This window comes from Microcebus murinus, chromosome 1 (genome assembly GCF_040939455.1).
Source record: "Microcebus murinus isolate Inina chromosome 1, M.murinus_Inina_mat1.0, whole genome shotgun sequence".
Classification (NCBI taxonomy): Eukaryota; Metazoa; Chordata; class Mammalia; order Primates; family Cheirogaleidae; genus Microcebus; species Microcebus murinus.
The window spans coordinates 56,484,609-56,504,930 of record NC_134104.1 but is presented as its reverse complement, the minus strand read 5'-3'; the positions used below and the strand labels follow the sequence as shown (position 1 = coordinate 56,504,930).

At 39.6% G+C, this 20,322-nt stretch overlaps 1 long non-coding RNA gene across 1 annotated transcript; it reads left to right on the top strand.

Moving 5' to 3' along the window:
• The first annotated feature begins 390 nt into the window (after window positions 1-390).
• LOC105883916 (uncharacterized) lies at window positions 391-19,634 on the top strand. Its single transcript, XR_001159978.2, has 3 exons — window positions 391-444; window positions 14,944-15,116; window positions 18,993-19,634. It is a non-coding gene; the product is annotated as an uncharacterized LOC105883916 (long non-coding RNA).
• Window positions 19,635-20,322: the final 688 nt, after the last annotated feature.

Genomic DNA, 20,322 nt, shown 5'->3' with positions numbered 1-20,322 from the left:
GCCTTCATTTTAGACTGGAGCTGATTCAAACCTGCTGCTCTTGGAAAGAGGCCATCAGCGCAGGCTCCAACGGAAAGATGATACGCGAGGGGATATGAGTGTGAGAGAGCGGGGCAATCAGAAAGAATGAGAAAATGAGACGAGGGAATGGAAAAGGTGAATAAACAGGGGATGATGAGGGAGGGAGAGAGATTGAAAGATTAAAATGTTGGCCCGAGTGGGGAGCTTGGAAAGAAGGGAGTGACTGGAAGTCGAGAGTTGGAGCAAATTCAGAGCTGATCCTTCTGGGCCCTGTTCTCTCTCCCACGGATTCAGACGGTTGCAATAAAGATGTGTCTGTTTGAGATTTTCCAGGTCCCTTTGCCATAAATCTGTATTTCTTTCTTTTTCAAGGTCTTCTGAACCAAAAGCTTCATCCAAGAATTGTGTAAAGAACACTCAAAGGTAGGAGGGGGGATCACAAATGGGAAAAGTGTGATAATTTAGGGCTGGAATCTAGGGCACACGTTGACAAAGACAGCAGCCAAAAGTGAGGCACTTCTCAGAGGCCCATTTGTCTTGAGGCTGAAGCCCTGTGTGTTGGACTTTAGCTTTTATTTTAGCTCTCACTTAGGTTCTTGGGTGACTTGGAAAGGATATGTCCGTGAACCATGGAGTCAAATCCTGTGGGTGTTTAATTGACATGAATTCAATGGCAGAAAAAGAGAGAGAGAGAGAGAGAGAGAGAGAGAGAGAGCAAGAGCATGCATGCAAGAGAGCCATTTAAATAGTGAGGATGATTTGCCCATCTTTCAACTCAATGAGCAGTAGTGTTAGGTGAGCTGAGTTGAAAGATGTGAATCTACTTTTCCCCTGGTCCCTTTTGGTCTTGGTTCCCAGATTTATTTCATAATAAGAGTGAATTTGAGTTTAAAGAAACAATAAGAACTTGCTTTTTAAAAACAAGGTCCTTTACATAAAAGTTCACCACTTTATCTCCTACTCAACTGAAGGAAAATACCCATTAAACTTTGTTGCTTTTGTTGAAAGATGGTGTAGAGGAAGAAAAATAATTGTTTCTTTAACTTTCATAGATTCTTAGTTGGAACAGACTCCTGTAACAAAAGACAAATTAACAAGGGGAAAACAAACAAAAGTTTATTAACGTATATATTTCAGGTACACATGGCAGACACCCAGGGAATGAGTAGTTCTCAAAGAGGTGGCTTTGAATTTCAGCTTATATAGCATCAATAGAGAATAGTAAAATTTTAGAGAAGTGATGAGACACAAGAAAAAGACTTTAAGTCTCCAGGGGTGGCAACTTAGAGGAAGGCAAATAACTGGCAGGTAAAGGCCAGTTAGTAAAGCTTATTAATGTAGATTCCTCTGCACCATCTCTAGGCTGATAAGGGTCCAGAGTTGTCTGCAGTGGTTAATCTGTGTTCTCCCTGGCAGAAGTGGAGGGTGGGGAGGGGGCGGCATGGGATACCTATTGCTTTTGTAGATCTGTGTCCTGCTTTTAGGTTTATAGAGGGAGGGCAGAGATCTTCTCTTAGTTACCTTCAGTTCAACAATCCTTCATATTTTGTGGTGGCATATTTTGGTTTCACACCATGTTCTTTAAGGTCAATTTAGGGGATTTTCAAGTCATTTTAATTAGATGCCCCTTTTTTTCTATATACTTTAAGTGCTGCCTGTAGACTTCCTTATCCATTGAGGTTGGTGAGTATGTAAAAATGTTGAGAGTATCTGGACTTATGGTTGGATTAACATATAGCTTTTTTCTGATTTTCTAGCAAGTCTACTGGTATGTAAAAAATTGAGAAAGGTCCACAGAACCTTGAACTCAGGCAGAGCTCCAAGAGAGGGCAGTGTGATGGAAACTCTCTCCTTTCAACTGTGTCCTGCCATCTTGTCTGATCACGGGCACTCACTCCTATCCTTTGGCTTGAAACAAGTGGCTGTCTTGTCATCATGTGATTCTACCCTGTACACAATAGCTGGTCCTGGGCACTATCAACATCTGACTAACAAAGACAAACCTCTAGTCTCCTTACTACCTCAAGGGGATCTTCTCTTGTGCTTTTCTATCTTATTTAACATGTTCACCCTTTTTATTAACTCAGCAACAAGTTTTTTCTGCCAGCAAGATGAGAGAGAAAGTCAGTTCAAAGTCCATGCTAACAACAGCAACTTTCCTTTAGGAAAGAATTGTTACAACAGCTTTAAGAACAGGGGGGGAAAATCAAACTTCCAAATAAAAGGTGGGAATGTTTTTCCCTTTGGAAGAAATTTCTGCTCAAAAGGTCAGATAGGCTCTGGACAACCAATCCCCTCAGACTGGCAGATTACAGCTCTGGGGCAACATCTTACTCCAGAAGCATCGGTCTTTTAGAAGTGAAGATTCTCTTGATCAACTACAGTTCATACATGCCTGTGATTTGTGAGAACTTCTGATCTCATTAATTCGACCAGAACTCTCAAGATTCTGGGGAGAGAAGGGATTTCAAGAGTACTTAAATCTCCCTCATGCCACTTCCAGGTCATACTGCTGCTGGGTCCTTATTCTTCAAGACCTGCCAGGAAGGGAATTCTCAACCTTTCAAAGTAATGCCAGGGAAAGGATGCTTGGGCATTTTATAATTTGTGTGCTGGACTCTGCTGGTTTGGTATTTTTTGATCCATGATGTTCCACATCTCCAAGTCGTTCTTTAGATTACATATTCCTTTTAATTTTTATTTATTTCTCAGTAGATCCAGTGCAATTTTTTAAAACAATGGGATATTTCTATTTGTCTTGATTAATTGCAAAAGACATTTCCCAGCCTTCCTTCCATGCTATGATCAATCCTCTCTATTTTTTTCACTGTGGTCTTCTCATTTGCATATATTTTACATAGATTGTGAGGTGTAGATCAGCCACTGTAATTTGCTAGTCAGTGAGTATTCATGGGGAAAACACAGCATAACTCATATTTTTCAATGGTAAAAACATTATGTGGGGCATTGGGATTTGAATTTCTCATTCTCATGAGTTGGTCTAAATGGAAACATTATTTTATTTAAGTTAATATTTAATTTCAATACCCAGATGTCAATCTGAATAAAGGGTGTCATTACTCTAGAAGTGGAAAATAGAAGGGTCCCAAGTACCATGTGAAACGTTTATAACCAGGGTTTTTTAATGTTCTACAATTAGGTCCTGGAGAAAGTTGATTGCGTTTAAGACTAATAAGTACCTCTTTTGAGACAACTTATCCCCTGGGAAACTCCAGGGATACTCAGATCTGGGTGTCAAGTGATTTATGTATTTATTTATTTTTAGAGACAGAATTTCACTCTTTCATCCAGGCTAGAGTGCAATGACATCATCATAACTCACTGCAACCTCCAAATCCTGGGCTCAAGTGATCCTCCCACCCCGGCCTCCCAGAGTGCTAGGATTACAGGTGTGAGCCAGCTCACCCTGCATAGAGATGATTATTTTTAAGAACCCACTACTACTTTCACGGGATGAATGGCCCATCATAGAGATGGGGGAAAACATGAGAAGTGGCAGATTTGGAGAAAAGAGATGAGAACAATTTTGGTCCAGTGATTGAACCAGCTATAATTTATTTAATCATGCTTTTCTCCAGAAAACTTTTCTCCATCTGATCTGAAAATTTCATAAGAGGTTTAGCCACATTCTTTGCAGGTAAACCTTATCTCTGCATTCCCTAATCTATGAGCCTCAACTGTGGAATGGTCATTCCTATCTGGAGGCTCACAACCAACCATGGATGATGGAGTTGGAATGGCACCTGGAGTCTGCAGATTGTAAGAGGTTGCTGTACATAGTATTCAGTTTCCCCAATAAATTCATTCAGTCTGACTCTTCCACACATTGGCTCTCAACAGATGCTTTCATATTCCTCCTTTTCTCTGCATAGTCCCTCGAACTTGAAATTCCCTTGCTTTTTCTTTGTGTAATTGAGTCCTGCTCATTCTTTAAGACTCAGGTTTATTTCTTGCTCCTCCGTGAAGCCTTCCCTGACTGCACCATAATTCCCCTCTCCCAGCCCACTCCCACCTGCTTCTAGTGCCCGGCCTGTTTCATTCTTAGGTTTCTGCATTGCCCTGTACTCTTCATTAGGTTTTTGGGTATTTACGAACTGGCCCCTGACGGAGAACTTGTGGAGTCGTGTTGGAATCATATTGGATGTGGAAGTGATAAATTTGGGGTGAGAGGTAACTGGACTCACATGAGAATGGACAGCTGATATACTCTTTCCTCATAGAAAGATATTTAGCTCAGAGAGAGTCCTTCTTTTCCTTCCCCCTTCTTTCTACCAGAGAAGGGGATGAGGAGACCTAGGCTTGAACCTGAGGAGACCAGACTGGTCTAGACTGGGAGGACTGGGCTAATTTGCAGCGAGCTGTTTGCAGTTTATAAACAAGTCCTGACATTCTAGTTTGGCTATTGGCAAACAATGTCTTCAGCCCAGAGAAAGTTCTCAGAGATGCACCAAGGCCTTAGGCTAAACTGCAGAGTGGGCAAAACTCTCCACCATAGCCCCTCCCCCCCTCAGTTCCCCAGCACCTGGACTCCTCCAGCCCTCACTCAGCCAACTTTGGGCCTTCCTTCCCTGGTGCCTCACTGGGCCTGGCCTTCATAATGAGCCCAGATGGTAAAGGTAGCCTTTCCTCCTTCTCACCAGTACTGATCCCTGAAAGCCAATAAGATGTGGGTAATCACTTGGCTTTATCTTTCCATCAAGTATTCTGGACTAAAAGTTCCATTAAACTTATATGATTTGATAAGGGAAATATTGAGATAAGGGCTCTGCTATCTCTGTCAGCTGCCTTCCTCTCCCCCCAAATTAGATATTGAATAAAATACGCAGATCACAGATTCTGTGACTTAGCACATGGCTCCCTTTCTCCCAGACGTCCTTTGCACCTCCCCCTTGCAGCCAGCTGAAGAGTCATCCTTGTGGGAAACACGGAGAGTTGGCACAGAGACTGTTGGAAACCCCAGGTGATCCCAGAACAGGTCATCTCCTGAAGATCTTGTTAGCGCAAGTTCCTTGGAGACTGTCTGGAACCTTCAAAAGGGACCTTTACTGTCAAATTTCATACCCAGTGAAGGATAATCTACAATGTTCTTAAAACTGGCAGCAGGCAGTCTCGAATGAAGTACTCCTCTGAGGGGAAGTGTGGTTCTATCCAAGGCAGCCTGTTCCATTGTCTGTGCCTGTTGGGGAATCTCTTTTTATATAAAACAGAAGTTCAGTTTCAGTTTTACCTTTTAAAGGATGTGGAATGCGTCTCCTCTTCCCCATGACAACTCTTCAAATCAATAAAAGGCAGTTGTGGTTCTCACTGCCCACTCACACACGCTACACTAGGTGAGACATTAACAATCCTTCAATGCTTCTCATCCAGTGCTGCCTCAAGACCTTACTACCCTTGAGTCCCCTTCTCTGGACATTTGACTTTGTTAATACCATTTTAAAAGTTTGACACTCAGAATTGTGCTAGAGTTGGGACTCTTTTCCATAAATGTGCTAGAGTTCCATTTCCATAAATGTTCCATTTCCATAAATGTGCTAGAGTTGGGACTCTTACCTCCCTTGATTTAATTTGAGTTAACAAGTACTTATTGAGTATCTATTAATAATATGCCAGGCCTACAAATTACCAGGGAATCTGTCCCCAAGGAATTCTTTTTGTCCACTGGGTAGCAGTAGCTCTACTAAGACTGTTAGCAATTAAAGACCCAGGTCTTTGCTACAAGAGCCTTCATCACATGAAGTTTCTCCACCCTGTTTTATACAAATATAACTCACATTCACCTATGGGGTTTTTCCCCTTTTGTTGTTAAACAAGTATTCTTTCTTTTTCAATGATATGCTTCTCTTGTGAGAGCTGAGGAATGATTCTACCTTTGTTCATTCACTTGATGGATATATTAGTGAGGGTAGGCTGAACTGCTGCCACAAATACACCCCAAATGTATAATGGCCCAGATACAAGAGAAATTTATTTCTCATATAATCGTTCAAGGCAGGTGCTCCTGGCAGGAGTGCAGCTCTCTTTCACAAGGTGGTTAAGGGGCCCAGGCTTCTAAGACCCTGTGGCTCTGCCAACCCTTAGGGCCACATTATCCAACCCACAGAAAGAGTATGGAAAAACACAGAAGAATTTTTATGGGCCAGACCTGTTAAGGGTGTACAGCATTTCCACTCACATCTTTGGAAAGAATTTAGTTACATGGCTCCACTTAACCACAAGGAAGACTGGGGAATGTAGTCTAGTTAGATGCCCAGGAAAAAGCGGAGGAAGGATTTTAGTAGATAACTTGACTGCCACAATGACATAATTTTATTTCTACTTTTTATCAGTATTATTCATAGCCCTAGTTTAATTTCTGTAAAATTTCTGTAATGTCTTGGCTACATTGTTGAATGACCACGGTAGTAAAGAACAGTTGAGTGTGTGGTTAGGCTCAGGCGAGGACTGAGAGGTGAGTTAGCAGCAGATCCAAGAGGCGGCACCAGGGCAGCGGGAGGATTTAGAAAACTGGTGGAAGCTGTTAGAGCAGGAGTCTGGAGGTGACTGGGAAGGTGCAGCCGGAGGCCCTGCATCAAGGTTAATCTGATGAATAGGGAAAGGGACAGACAGATGACTGAGACAGGAAGAAGCAGGAGTATTGTTCATTTGGCTTTGGGAAGAAATTTCATAACACCTGTATGGCCGCATGCCGAGGACATTATACATCTAACGCTACATTTGTTCCAGGAAGTTTCCAAATAGGATGAGAATAGGTAGCTTCCCCAGCCATGAGTTTAAATCTCATCAATCAGTGAAAAGCTACTTATACCTGGATCTATGTTTGGCACTCTGCTGAATATAAGCCCTATTCTTACAATCCAAGTAGTCAAATATGGCAAGTCCATGAAATAACCTCAGTGATGCAGGAGAAAAATGAGTGCAAAATATATGATGTCAACTCTCCAGGTTAAAGAAATTAGAAAGAAAAGTTCATTGCTGAAGGCCAAGATAGTCAAGGAAGTCTCCAGAGAAGAGGTAGGAATGAAAAAATTTAGATAGAAAGGGGGACAAAGAAAAGTGTACCAGGCCAGGTGAGAAAGGCCGGAATGAACACTGAGAGTACCAGGACACATGGAGACAAATGGGGTTGAGAGGCTATAGAGGTAGGCATCAGCCTTGACCATGAGTAATTTTGAAAACCAGGTACAGGCATTTAGACTTAGTGTGGTAAGGAGCAGAGAAGACAAAGGTCCCCTCCTTTACCTTTATAGTGATGTTTTGCAAGTTAAAAAATCTACTTGAAAATACCTAACATTTAACCTGATCTATCAGGTTAACCTGATACTTAGTTAACCTGATAGTTATCTTAGTTAACCTGATACTTAGTAACCATTTTCCCCAAAAGACAGTGATATGTTGGCAGTGGTGTGTAGAAAATTCTTCGTTCATACATTCTTCAAGCATTTCCTGTGTGTTTCCTATATGCCACATCCTGTGCTAGGCAAGAGGATGCAAAAATAACAAAGCCGTGGCATTTACTTGGGATTAGGCCATCACAGGCTGGATCTGCCCATTTGTTGGTAACCAAGAGGTACACAGTTCCATTACCTATGCTGTGTCTCCACCGTGCCCCCTGGCAGGGTAATGCTGTCTGTTCTCCCTAGATGTGACCTCAGCCGTCACCTCCTATATTTATCTAGAGACCAGGGCTTTGGTCCATTTCCTCATACTCATTAGGGCAGATTAATCTCCCAGTGCTGGCTTGCTCGTCTCCTTGGAGCACCTCCTTTTTAAAAACAAAACAAAAAATATAACATTTCACAGTCTCCTAGTGTGTCTGGGAGGAACATCTGAGATAAATCACATAAAAGTGTTTCAAAAACCGAGGAGGCCATACAAACGCTATAGATAATTACTGTGATTACCACCAGAGATAGTTGGTCCTCTGCCCTTAGCATGGCCTCTCAGGGCTGGGTTCTCGCGATGCTGTGTGTGCAGAAGACCCTGAGTTTGGATTCCTTTGCTTATTGACTGTGCACAAGAGGCCAAGTTTGGCAGTCACAAGGGGCTATTTTCAGACACATTTATCTGGGTTAGCTGTTAGCTAGTTTGTTTATAGGCAGCGTGGTTCGCACACAGGGATGGGAGTCAAGCTCTCCAAATCTAGTCCCTGCTCAGCTTCTAGCCTGCTGTGTGGCCTTGGATAGCTTGCTTAATGTTCTCTATGTCAGTTGGGCCTTAACTATCACTCAGGGTCATGCTGATTTGTCTAAGAGATGTTTGAAGAGGATGAACTGATTATTACCTCTAAGCTGATTTTAAAATACTGACATAAAGACTCCTGTTTTCCAGTCTGACAGGTAAAGAACTTAGAAGTCACTACTCCATCCTAACACAACCAAGCACAAAGAGTAGAACAGGGGTTACCAGGGCCAGGGATGAGGAGGAAATGGGGAAAAGTAGGTCAAAGTGTACAAATTTGTAGTTATGTGGGATTAATAAGTCTAGAGATCTAATGCATAGCATGAGAAGTATAGTTAATAATATTGTATTGTATACTAAAAATTTGCTGAGAGAGTAGATTTTAGGTGCTCTTACCATATACACACGCACACACACACACAAGTAAGTATGGAAAGTGATGGATGGGTTAATTTGCTTGCCTATAGCAATCATTTCACTATGTATATGTATACGAAAATATCATGAAATATATACAATGAAAAAAAGGCAAACAAACTGAAAAATCAGCACCTCTTCTTAGATCTGTCAGAGAAGCGAGTCCCAGGACCATCACTGCCTCCCAAATTGCAGAGACATGTAAGTGGACACAGAGAATTACAGCTTTCCAGAGCAGAAACCCACCTCTGTGGGGACAGTGTGGGGATAGGAAAATCTGAACTGTAACTGACGAATTGCTGGAGGCTCAGGCTGGACACGTCTGAGAGTTAAAAACTCCAGTGGGATCCTACTTACGGGTGAGGTGGCACTTATACTTTTGTCTTGTAAATTTTACCTTCAGGAGCTCTATCAGTTTCTCACAATGAAGATCAGAGAAAAATACCCTTGTGCAAGGTAGATACGTGTCATTGTTCACTTGTCCAAACCCATAAGATGTACAGCACCAAGAGTGAAACCTAATGCAAATTATGGACTTTGGATGATAGTGGAGTGTCAATGTGGGTTCATCAGTTGCAAAAACTGTACCACTCTGCTGGAGGCTGTTGATGGTGGGGAGGTTGTGCACGTATGGGGTAAGGTGTGTAAGAGAACTCTTTGTACTTTTTGCTCAATTTTGCTGTGAACCTAAAACTGCTCTAAAAATAGTTTATTTTAAAAAAATACTGACATAAGTGCTTATAGAAGATTAAGCAAACTTTTGTTTTTGCTTATTTTTTCTTTGAGTTATGTTTTATTCTTTCCAGTTGTAAAGTTTATAACCAGTGAAGTAATGTTCTTTTTTCCCCCTTTGGAAGGCATGTCTTTGGTGAGATGGGTGCTTCACGTATGTGCACAGAGGAATTCTGAGCTGCAGTTCTCTCATTGCCTTCCTTTCTTCTGACCATGGCCATTCCTGCCAGAGTTCGGGAACTATCCAAATTTCAAATACTATTTAATAAGTGTCAAACTAGATATTGACTTGATTTCTTTTTTTTTTTTTTTTTTCTTTTTGAGACAAGAGTCTCACTCTGTTGCCCTGGCTAGAATGCCGTGGCATCATCATAGCTCACAGCAACCTCCAACTCCTGGGCTCAGGCAATCCTACTGCCTCAGCCTCCCGAGTAGCTGGGACTACAGACATGCGCCACCATACTCAGCTAATTTTTCTATATATTTTTAGTTGTCCAGCTAATTTCTTCCTATTTTTAGTAGAGACGGGGTCTCGCTCTTGCTCAGGCTGGTCTTGAACTCCTGAGATCAAACAATCCACCCACCTCAGCCTCCCAGAGTGCTAGGATTACAGGTGTGAGCCATCGCGGCCGGCCTTGACCTAATTTTTTATTTGAAAGTATTAAACTGTATATCTGGTGTTCTCCATGGCAGCTGGGCTGTGGAGAGAAGAAGTGGAAGTGTGGAGGAAAGGGATGGATGCATTTGCAAGGCCATGTTAGATCACGGAGGGCAACATCCGGGCACCTCTGCAGTGCAGCACCAGGCCCTCCTCCACTCAGAGCCCCCCAAGCCTAATGCTTCTGCCCTCTAGCTCTGTTTGATGAACTGCAGGGAGTATTGGTAGACAAAGTAAAACAGAAACAAAAATCCATTGGTTGACAGTAGAGCATGGGCAGTTAAATGACAAATTGGTCCTTGAGAGGAGAATGGTGTGGATCTTGTCTTAGTTAGGGCCCTGGGGTGCCCTCATTTTCTTATTAGCTCTTCAGAGTTAGGCAAGTGAGTTACCCTTGCTGGAGTAGAAGTTGTTCCACTTTTATAAATGACCAGGCAAGTCCTAGCTAGGTATCTCTGGATCAAGTAACAGGGAGTCTAGGTTTACTTTTCTTTTGCTGAAAAATCTATTACCCATTTCAATTCTTTGATTCATGTAAGTCATGCAATCCTACAAGGAAAAGGATGTGTTCTGCTCTGCTGGCTGGCTTTTAGCTAGCTTATTTGAGATTTTCAGAGGATGTTAATGTTGGGATAGGTGTAAGCAGCTCTGTTTTTTTTTTTTTTTTCAGGGTTGTGGGGATTTAAAGCATTTTAGGGGTAACTTATGGACCCTGTTAGCACTTGCAATATCTGATACATAATTCCTCAGCAATTTGCCATGAATTTGCACCTATTAAGTCATAAGAAAGATTTAAAAAATTAATATAAAGGTCCCCCACTAATATGAAAATTAACTGAAATTTACAAAGAAGTTGTATTAGTGTGTGCTAAGGCTATCATAACAATGCATCACAAATTGAGTGGCTTGAACAGCAGAAATTTATTCTCATAGTTCTGGAGGCTAGAAGTCTCAGATCAAGGTGTCTGTTGGCAGGGCCACGTTCTCTCTGCAGGTGCTAGAATATGACTTCTAGTTTCAGATATTTCCTTGACTGGTGACGGCATAAATCCCATCTTCACGTGACATTCTGTGTGCCTATGTCTACATTTCCCCTTTTTATAAGGACATCAGTCATATTGGATTAGAGTCCCACCTTCCAGTATGACCTCATCTTAACTAATTACATTTGCAATAACCCAATATCCAAATAAGTCACATTCTGAGGTCGTGGGGATTAGGACTTCTTAGGGAATACAATTCAACAGATAACAGAAGTCAAAGATGAGAAAAAAATTTCAAATTGGATCACAAACCAAACCCAACTAGAGGCTATATAGGACACCTACCAAAAACAAAGAATTCAGAACAGCCAAGAATAAGAATACGGGCAGAGTAATACCAACAAGTACAATGAGCCACAGTCTTACTATCAAAAAATAAAAGCCTAAGGAGGTCAAAGAACCATACCTTATAATGTTTTAACAGTATAATATTTAAAAAGTTGAAGACGATCTAGCACAATCATAAAAGCAAAAACCATGGAAGATATGGTAAAAAAGAGACAGGAAGACTTTAGTAGCAGAAAATTTTAATTCAGTTCCCTCAGTCCATGACAGATTAAGTGGAAATAAACAAACAAAAAGCCTGATATGGAAAACCTAAATGACGTAATTAATGAAGTAGATGTGATTGATATGTATCATACTTTGTACTGAACACTATAACCTCTCTTCATGCCCTGTGGAGCATTCACAACAACTGGCCATGTCTTAAGCCAAAGAAAAACATCAGGAAATTTCAAAATGTAGAAATAGTGCAGAAAATATTCTCTGTTTATGATGCCATCAAGAGACTTCTTAATAATAAAACAAGATAACAAAACAAAATATTATAATACCTAATAAATAAAGAGAAAACAAATCTCTTTTTAAAGCAACTCTTGGGCCATAGACAAAATCAAAATCAAAATTACAGAATATTCAGAAAAATAAAATAAAAAATTGTAAAGGGAGAGAATAACTGCAAATACAGAAAGAATTAAGAGAAAGATAGAGATTACTTTTCTCAAAAATTTATAAATAAATTTGAAATCCTAGGAAATACATAATTTTGTTAAAATAAAATTACTTAAAATGTCTCCATACAAACAACTAATAACTATACAAATTATCATTTAAAAAAAGAAGAGTTTTTAAAGAAATAGTACCCTCCAAACAACCAAACAACAATGACAAACACCAGGACCAGCTGAATTTACAGAGAATTCTATTTCATTAAGGAACAGGTCATTTCAATGCTCTTAAAATTCTTCCAAAGAATAGAAAAAAAGAAAATCTCTAAGATAACACTGGTACCAAAACCCAAAACACACGCACGGAGAAACATACCACAGGCCAGTCTCATCTATTAATATGAATATACAAATCCAAAAGAAAATATTAGCAAACAGATTACAGCATTAAAGTAAAAGAATAATCACTATCACCAAGTGTGATATCCATTAGGAAGACATATTAATGCATGATTTAATAATAGGAATATGTTAACAATTCACTCTATCAGAAGATCTAAGGAGAAAAATCATATAACTGTTATGATAGATGCTAAAAAGCATTTTTTTTTTTTTTTTTGAGACAGAGTCTCGCTTTGTTGTCCAGGCTAGAGTGAGTGCCGTGGCGTCAGCCTAGCTCACAGCAACCTCAAACTCCTGGGCTCAAGTGATCCTTCTGCCTCAGCCTCCCAAGTAGCTGGGACTACAGGCATGTGCCACCATGCCCGGCTAAATTTTTATATATATATATCAGTTGGCCAATTGATTTCTTTCTATTTATAGTAGAGACAGGGTCTCGCTCTTGCTCAGGCTGGTTTTGAACTCCTGACCTTGAGCAATCCGCCCGCCTCGGCCTCCCAAGAGCTAGGATTACAGGCGTGAGCCACAGCGCCCGGCCTAGCATTTTTTAATTTTCAACAAATAACACAAATTTTAAAAAACTCAATGAAAATAGAAATATCTTTTCTTTCTTAAATGAATATATATTTATCCACTTAAAGCCAATGTTATGTTTAAACACTAGAAACATTCCTTTTCAATTCTGAAATAAGAGAAAGATGTCCACAGTTATCACTATTACTTTACACTGTTCTGGTTCTGGCCAGTACATTTCACAAAATAAAGAAATTAGAGGTTGTGTGAGTCTGCTTAGACTGCCATAACAAAATGCCATAGACTGGGAGGCTTACACAGTAGAAATTTATTTTCTCAAGTTCTAGAGTCCTAGATGAAGGTCTGGCAGAGTTGATTTGTGCTAAGTGCTTTCTTCCTGGCTTGCAGATGGTTGTTTTCTTACTGTATTCTCACTTGGCAAAGAGAGACAGACAGACAGACACACAGTGTGTGTGCGAGAGATAGCATTCCAGTGTCTCTTCTTATAAGGACACTAATCCTACTGGATCAGGGCCCCACCCTTTTACCCTCATTTAACTTTAATTACTTCCTTAGAGATCTCATCTCCAAATATAGCTACACTGGGGGTTAGGGCTTCAATATATAAATTTTGGGGTTCACAAACATTCAGTCTGTAACAGAAGTATACCAAATAGAAAGAAAAAGATATTGTTGAGTCATGATATGATTGTAAACCTGGAAAACATAAGTGACTCAATTACAAAGAATATGAGAATTTGGTGAGTTAGTGAGGTACAAACTGAGCACAGAAATCAACGCTTTCATACACATAACAGCAACCACTTAAAAGAGATAGCAGAAAAGATCTCATTTGCAATAGCAATAATAATAATAATAATATCAAAGGATAAACTTAAGAAGACATGTGTGAGCTGTATATGAAGAAAATATCCAGTTGCTACTGAGGATAGAAACGAACACTTTAGCATATGAAAAGCATTCATAAAGAGACTCAGCATGGAAAGATCTATTCTCCCTAAATTAATCAAGGCATTTAACGCAATTCCAATAAAAATTCCTACATGATATTTTTTGGGACTAAGGCTGATTCTAAGGTTTGTATGGGAAGGAAAGTAAGAATAGCCAGAAGAGTTCTGAAAAGTAGAGCAAGAGAGTTCAGGGAGACAGGTATTCTTTTGTATCTCTGGGGCTACAACTCCTAGGAGGACAGTTTTGCAATATTTGTTAAACTTACAATGTACATGCCCTTTGATTCAGCTATTCTACTTCTAGGAAATTATCCTTCAGATATTTGTCCATATGTGCAAAGTGACATATGAACAAGTTTATACATGGCGGAATTATTTGTAATATCCTACAATTGGGAACATCCTACTGCCTATCTGTAGTGGTCTGATGAAATAAATTATGGACTATCAATAGAATGTAGTACTTTGTGGCTATGAAAAAAGAAAGAGAAAGTTCTTCCTGGATTGATATGAAATGATTGCCAAGCCATATAACTAAATGAAAAAAGTGTTTTTGTGTAAAGTATGCTATCATTTGTCATTTGTGTAAGAAAAAAGAAAAAATATCTCTATAAATACACACTCACATACACATATATACACATACACATGAACATATATTTAACTGCTTGTGTATTCATAAAGACTATCTCTGCAAGTATTCATCAGAAACTAGAAGCATTAGTTGCCACTAGCTGGAAGAAAGGATAGGAGAGAAAATTCTTACTCTTTTGTGCCTTTTGAATTCTGAATCACATGAACGTGTGTACTTATTTAAAAATTAAGTTAAATAATTGAAAAGTAATTTATGTCTGTTTTCTAAAAATATGGAATTGAACCAGCCTTTAAATTTAAGATCATGAAATACAGCAACAAATAATTTTTATTTTTCTAAATTATGTATTTTCTAAATTATGTATTATGTATTTTATTTTTCTAAATTATGTATTATTTTCCAAATTATGTATTATAATTTTTATTTTTCTAAATCATCTCTTTAGTTATAAGAGAGAGATTGTGGGAAATGAAGAGTGATGAGCCACAGAAGACAGAAGCTGTGGGAAGTGAGACCAGGAGCTAGGAGTGCATGAACCCATGCCAAAGGAGGAAGAACCAGAGAATCAGGGAAAGCTGGTGGAACAGAAGGGAGCTCAGGCACTCTGTAAGTTCTCAGGTGAGAACAATCAGGTAAAATGTTTTTGTGACACTGATATCTACTTGGGACATGAGCTTCAGAGCAAATTATCCTGTTACTCTGGTCTTTGAAATTATTATGTGAAAATAAAAAGTTTGTTTTTTTCCATTGAAATCTAAGGAATCACACATGATTCCTTTCATGTGTGAAAGTAATCAACAAAGGTTTGGGAAAGTCACTTAGGAACTTAGCGTCCCTTTGACATTCAGAAGTGGTTGAATTGTTTCATCTTTGTTCATATGAGAGTTTGAGCTCCACTCATTACAGAATGCCAAGAGGTTATATTTAAAAACAGCATTTCTTTGCCTTTCACGAATAAATCTAATTTATGGGGCCATAAATAATTTTGTTATTGATTCCAATTTTTCAACTAAAAACATCAACTCCTAGAGGAAAATTTTTCAACTAAAAACATCAACTCCTTAGAAAACTGAGCACAATAGCAGCTCAGTAAAAAACAAAAAATAAAAAACAAAAAAACCTTGTATTTCTGGCTATAGTATTTTGGTTTGAGTAATTCTATCTTATAGAATGCTAGTGTAGGGCAGAGTGAAGTGAATCTGGGCACCCAATCAAGTTTAGAAGGTTCACATCTCTGGCTGATGCAAGTTTAATGTTTGGGGAGACACATTACCTCTATTGCCACCTGCTGGTAAACTTGAGTCTCATTTAATTCAGTTAGTGGCTCTCCCACCCCTGATTAAACAAAATTTGGAACGTGGAGATTGATTTGCAGCAAAATAACTTTTGCTGCTTTGGAAGAGGTCACTAGTTTCAGACGCAGTGGCTGACGTGACAGGATTGATCACACGGAGCCGTGTCCTGCGGCACGTAGGACAGCAAAAGACCCAGCCTGCGCTGACGTGTGCGCTTAGACAGCGCTTCCTCTGGCAGGGCCTCCTGCCTTGCAATTCTTTAAGTTTGTCTACTCTCACGTCCAACTAAATATGAGACTTTTTTTCCACCAAAGGGAAAAACCAGTTTTTAAAACCAGCTTAAAAAGACCAGTTTTAAAAACACTGAACACTATTGAGTGTTAATTTTTAAAAATTTGAGTCAAAGGCTTTCAGCCCTCCAAATGAACATAGACCACACACACACACACACACGTACACGCACACGCACACGCACACTCACACACATGCTTGCCTCACTTTGGTTCTGGGGTTGAAGTCAACAGTGAGGAACAGAGACTTTCATTTTTTCTGCATGCAGCCTTTCTCTTGCTTCTCCCACTCAGGTACTTTACTCTTCTGTTTTGATAAAATTTATACTTCATACTTGCTACTTATACAGTTAGCTGCAACACAAATACTTATACATGCACAATATGGCTAATGCAAGCATCAGATAATTATCTGGCAGCCTTTACACATTTTCTTATGTTTGTAGGAGCATACAATCCTCCCTTTATCTGGAATCTTAAGGAAGAAAAAATATGATCATTTCCTTCCTGTGGTACCACCTCATGACACTAGTCAAAATGTTCCCCAAAAGTACTGTAAGTTTCTGAAGCAGTTTCTGTTTACCCATTTACCTATCGAAGGGCATTTGGGCAGTTTCATGTTTTTGATAATTATGACTAGAGCTCTGTAAACAGGCATGTAGAGGTTTTTGTGTGAACGTAAGTTTTCATTTCTCTAGAATAAATGCCCAAGGGATGGGATTATTGGGTCACATGTTTGTGTATTTTTAAGGAACTCCCAAACCATTGTCCAGAGTAGCTTTATCATTTTGCATTCACACCTATAATGCATGAGATTTCCAGTTGCTCTGCATCCTTGTCAGCACTTGGTATTGTCAGTGTTTTTTTATTTTAGCCATTTTAGTAACTGTGTAGTGGTAACTTATCATGGTTTTGATTGTTATTTCCCTAATTACTAATGTTGCTGAACAACTTTTTATGTACTTACCATGCAGCTACCCTCTTCGGTTAAGTGCCTGTTTAATTACTTTACCTTTTCTTCTTCTTCTTCTTCTTTTTTTTTTATATTGGGTTGTTTTCTGTTGTTTTTTTAAGAGTTCTAGTATGTTCTGGTTATGTCTTTTGGTGATATAATTCTTGAATCATCAAAAAAAGTGTTAACATTTAGAGTCTTTTAGTGTAAGGCTATGTAATTCTATTCATTTCCTTGTGTTTTATATATGTAATACACAGAAGTCTATTAATTAAATTTTTGCGTTACCCAGAACTGTGGGTATTTTGAATGACTGGATGCTTTTTAAGGAGGCTCAGAGGGAAAGCTAGTGAGTAGCCTAGATCCAACTCTAGGAAGAGCCATTTGCCTTGGTAAATTCTCCAGGGTTTACTCTAAAAATTTGAAGGTTCGAAAGCATGACTTGGCCAGTGTCCCAGGAGCTGATCTCACCTGAGAACACTTATTCACACTAGCAAAGCTCTCAAGAGACCTACGTGCAAGGCCAGGTTGGTAGCTAATACACCAATGGAGCCTCTGGTGACTTCTCCCATAGACCCACAAAAAATTCATAAGGTTCCCTGGTGAGCTTCGAGTTGGAGTAGGGGAACGTAGCTATATCAATGATTATGATGAACTTTTCACTGGGCCATGGGTGAGAAAAATGAAACAGAATTTATCTTTTCCTAACATAGTCAACTTAAAGGGTTATCTCTTATTCTGAGGTTATGACGTTTCCACAACTTTGACAAATTCTAATGAATTTATTTCCTTAGCATATATTGATGGCTTGCTGGCCTGGAAGCCATTCTGAAAGTGAAGAGTCATTTTATGCTATAATTTCAGTTTTATTTCCTGTATTCCTGAGACTTTGGGAGCTACCTCTTTCCTCCCTCCCCATCTATATATGCCTAGGTCAACTGAACTCAGCATTCAAGGCCCTACACGATCAGACTCCTAGCTTCCAATTTCATTTCAATCCATGTGAATCCTCTCCAGGTAAACCAGTCTGCTTGCAACTCCCAGTGCTGCCCCTTTCCTTGCCTCTGGATGGTTGCTCTGTGATTCGTAGCACTCCTATCTTCTTTGATGTCTTCTGAGCCAGAAGTGAGCACATACTCCTCTGATGCCTATAGCACCATTCCTAAAACATTTGTCTCACAACATCTTTCACTGCAGGGGACATGTGTATGCTTTTGTGGATGATCAGATAGTACCCACCTTGGATGTTAAACTTCTGAAGGGGGAGGAACAAAGGCCCATGTTTTATAAATCTTAGCATGTCTCACAGCAAATAGCACAGTGCTTCTCAGACATAGCAGGTGCTCTACAAGCATTTGTCAAAGGAATGAATGAAGAAATAAATGTATGAGAAATGTTATATTTAAATCCTTACAACAGAATTCCTATTTCCATCCGTGGTTACCTATGTATTTTGGTACTTGAACACCCTCTTGTATATATATCCTATATAAATATTATAAATATACAGATAGAGCCCCCTACCCCCCCCCCAGCTCCTCAGATGTGCGAGTCTGTGAGCCTGGCTTACACATCAGCAAGCCCAGGCAGAAGGAAAAACAAGCAGGCACTCCCAACTGGGGAAGTCATTTGCAGCTCCTCCCATTATTACTGGCTGAATCTCCTTATTTAAAACAAACAGAGAGCTGGAAGCAGCAACTCAAGTGGCCGGCTATTAGCAAGTTCAGTTGTCAAAACACAGACCTGGTCTTTAAGCATATAAAACAGCAAACCCTAAATGTCTGCTTCTGACCTTTAGCATTTCTGTAGCTGGAGCCTCCCCTAGCTCTCCCTTTAGGACTCTTTGGGGCCATGTATTCTGCTCACATGGAGACTATTTTTAGATTTCACTAGGCTGAGAGCATTTTCATTCATCTCAAAGGGCTTTTCTCATTTTTTTTCTTTTTCTATCCCACAGGGCAAGGACTCCCCACAAAGGCAAAACAGCTACCATTGTCTGCCTAGCCTATGGCTAGTCAAAGAAGTTTCTGAAGGCTACAGAGAAGGCAGACCTGAAATCTAGATCCCAGAGACAAGAGGGCTACTGTAGAGCCAGCCAAAATGACCAAAAGAGGAAACTGGAACATGATCTAAGCCACATTAGGGAGATGTGGTTCATTTCCTGTTTCCGATGTCCACTGAATGGTCCCATAATCTGGGCTGCTCGAGTGCTGGCCTGTCCAAGCGCAAGCCAGAGGAGGGAAATGTAGTTAAACATCCTTTAATCTGTGATGCTTGTGAATCATCGCTGTGGTCATCAAAACGGACCGGGCATCAATCTTCAATGTCCTCCAGATGGAAAAGGAGTGGAAAACAGAAAGGAATTTATGGCAACCACAGGCCACAGCCTGGTACTGTTTTGTTTGGGTTTTTAAAATAAATTAGATCTATCAGCTTATTTGTTGTCTTTTACCGCTTGCTTAAAAAAGTAGAGTACATTAAAATACTGTTTGCATAAATATTCTGGCTATTTGTTTATATAGTACATGCTTTACAGGATTGAATAAAACTGCATTATAAAATTGTGTTGTCTAATCTAGACTATATAATGAAAAAAAAAGATGGAAAAAATATTTGAAGGAGCTGTATGTACTAAAATTGTCATTGGTTGACTCTGGATGGTAAAGTCATAGATAATTTTTCCTGTTTCTTTATACTTCACTTTCAAAATTTTCTATCATGAGCATTTATTACTCTGAAGATCTGGAAAAATGCTAATCAAAGAAATTTTTTAATGAGATTGTATTGTTCGGTGCAGAAAGGTTTGTTTTCAACCTAATTTATCTTTCAGAAGCTTTGCCGTTTTCTAAGGTCATTTATGCAACCTTGAGTAAATTGCTTAGCCCTTTGAATTTTAAGTTTCCTCCTCAGTAAAATGAGGATAATGAGTACTTCCCTCCCTTAAAGAGCTGTGGGAAAATTAAGTGAGGCAACATAAGCAAATCAGCTGGCCCTGAGCCTGATGGATCACAGGTACTCAGTAGCAGGTTATCACAAACTGTGAAGTAACGCCTCTCACTGCCTTCAGTGGAAGTATCTGTAGGAGCCTGTTTGTTTCCAGTCTTGCAAGTGGAGTGACTGCATTTGCTTCCTGCCACTGTCACAGTCTGCCCACTGCACAACTTCTTGCTTTTCTTCAACTATGCCTGAGAACTTCTTGACCCAAATTTCAGAAGATTAATGAAGTCTGAAGGGCAATTATATGAGTGTAAATAACAGAATATTGTGGTGAAACAGACACATGTGCT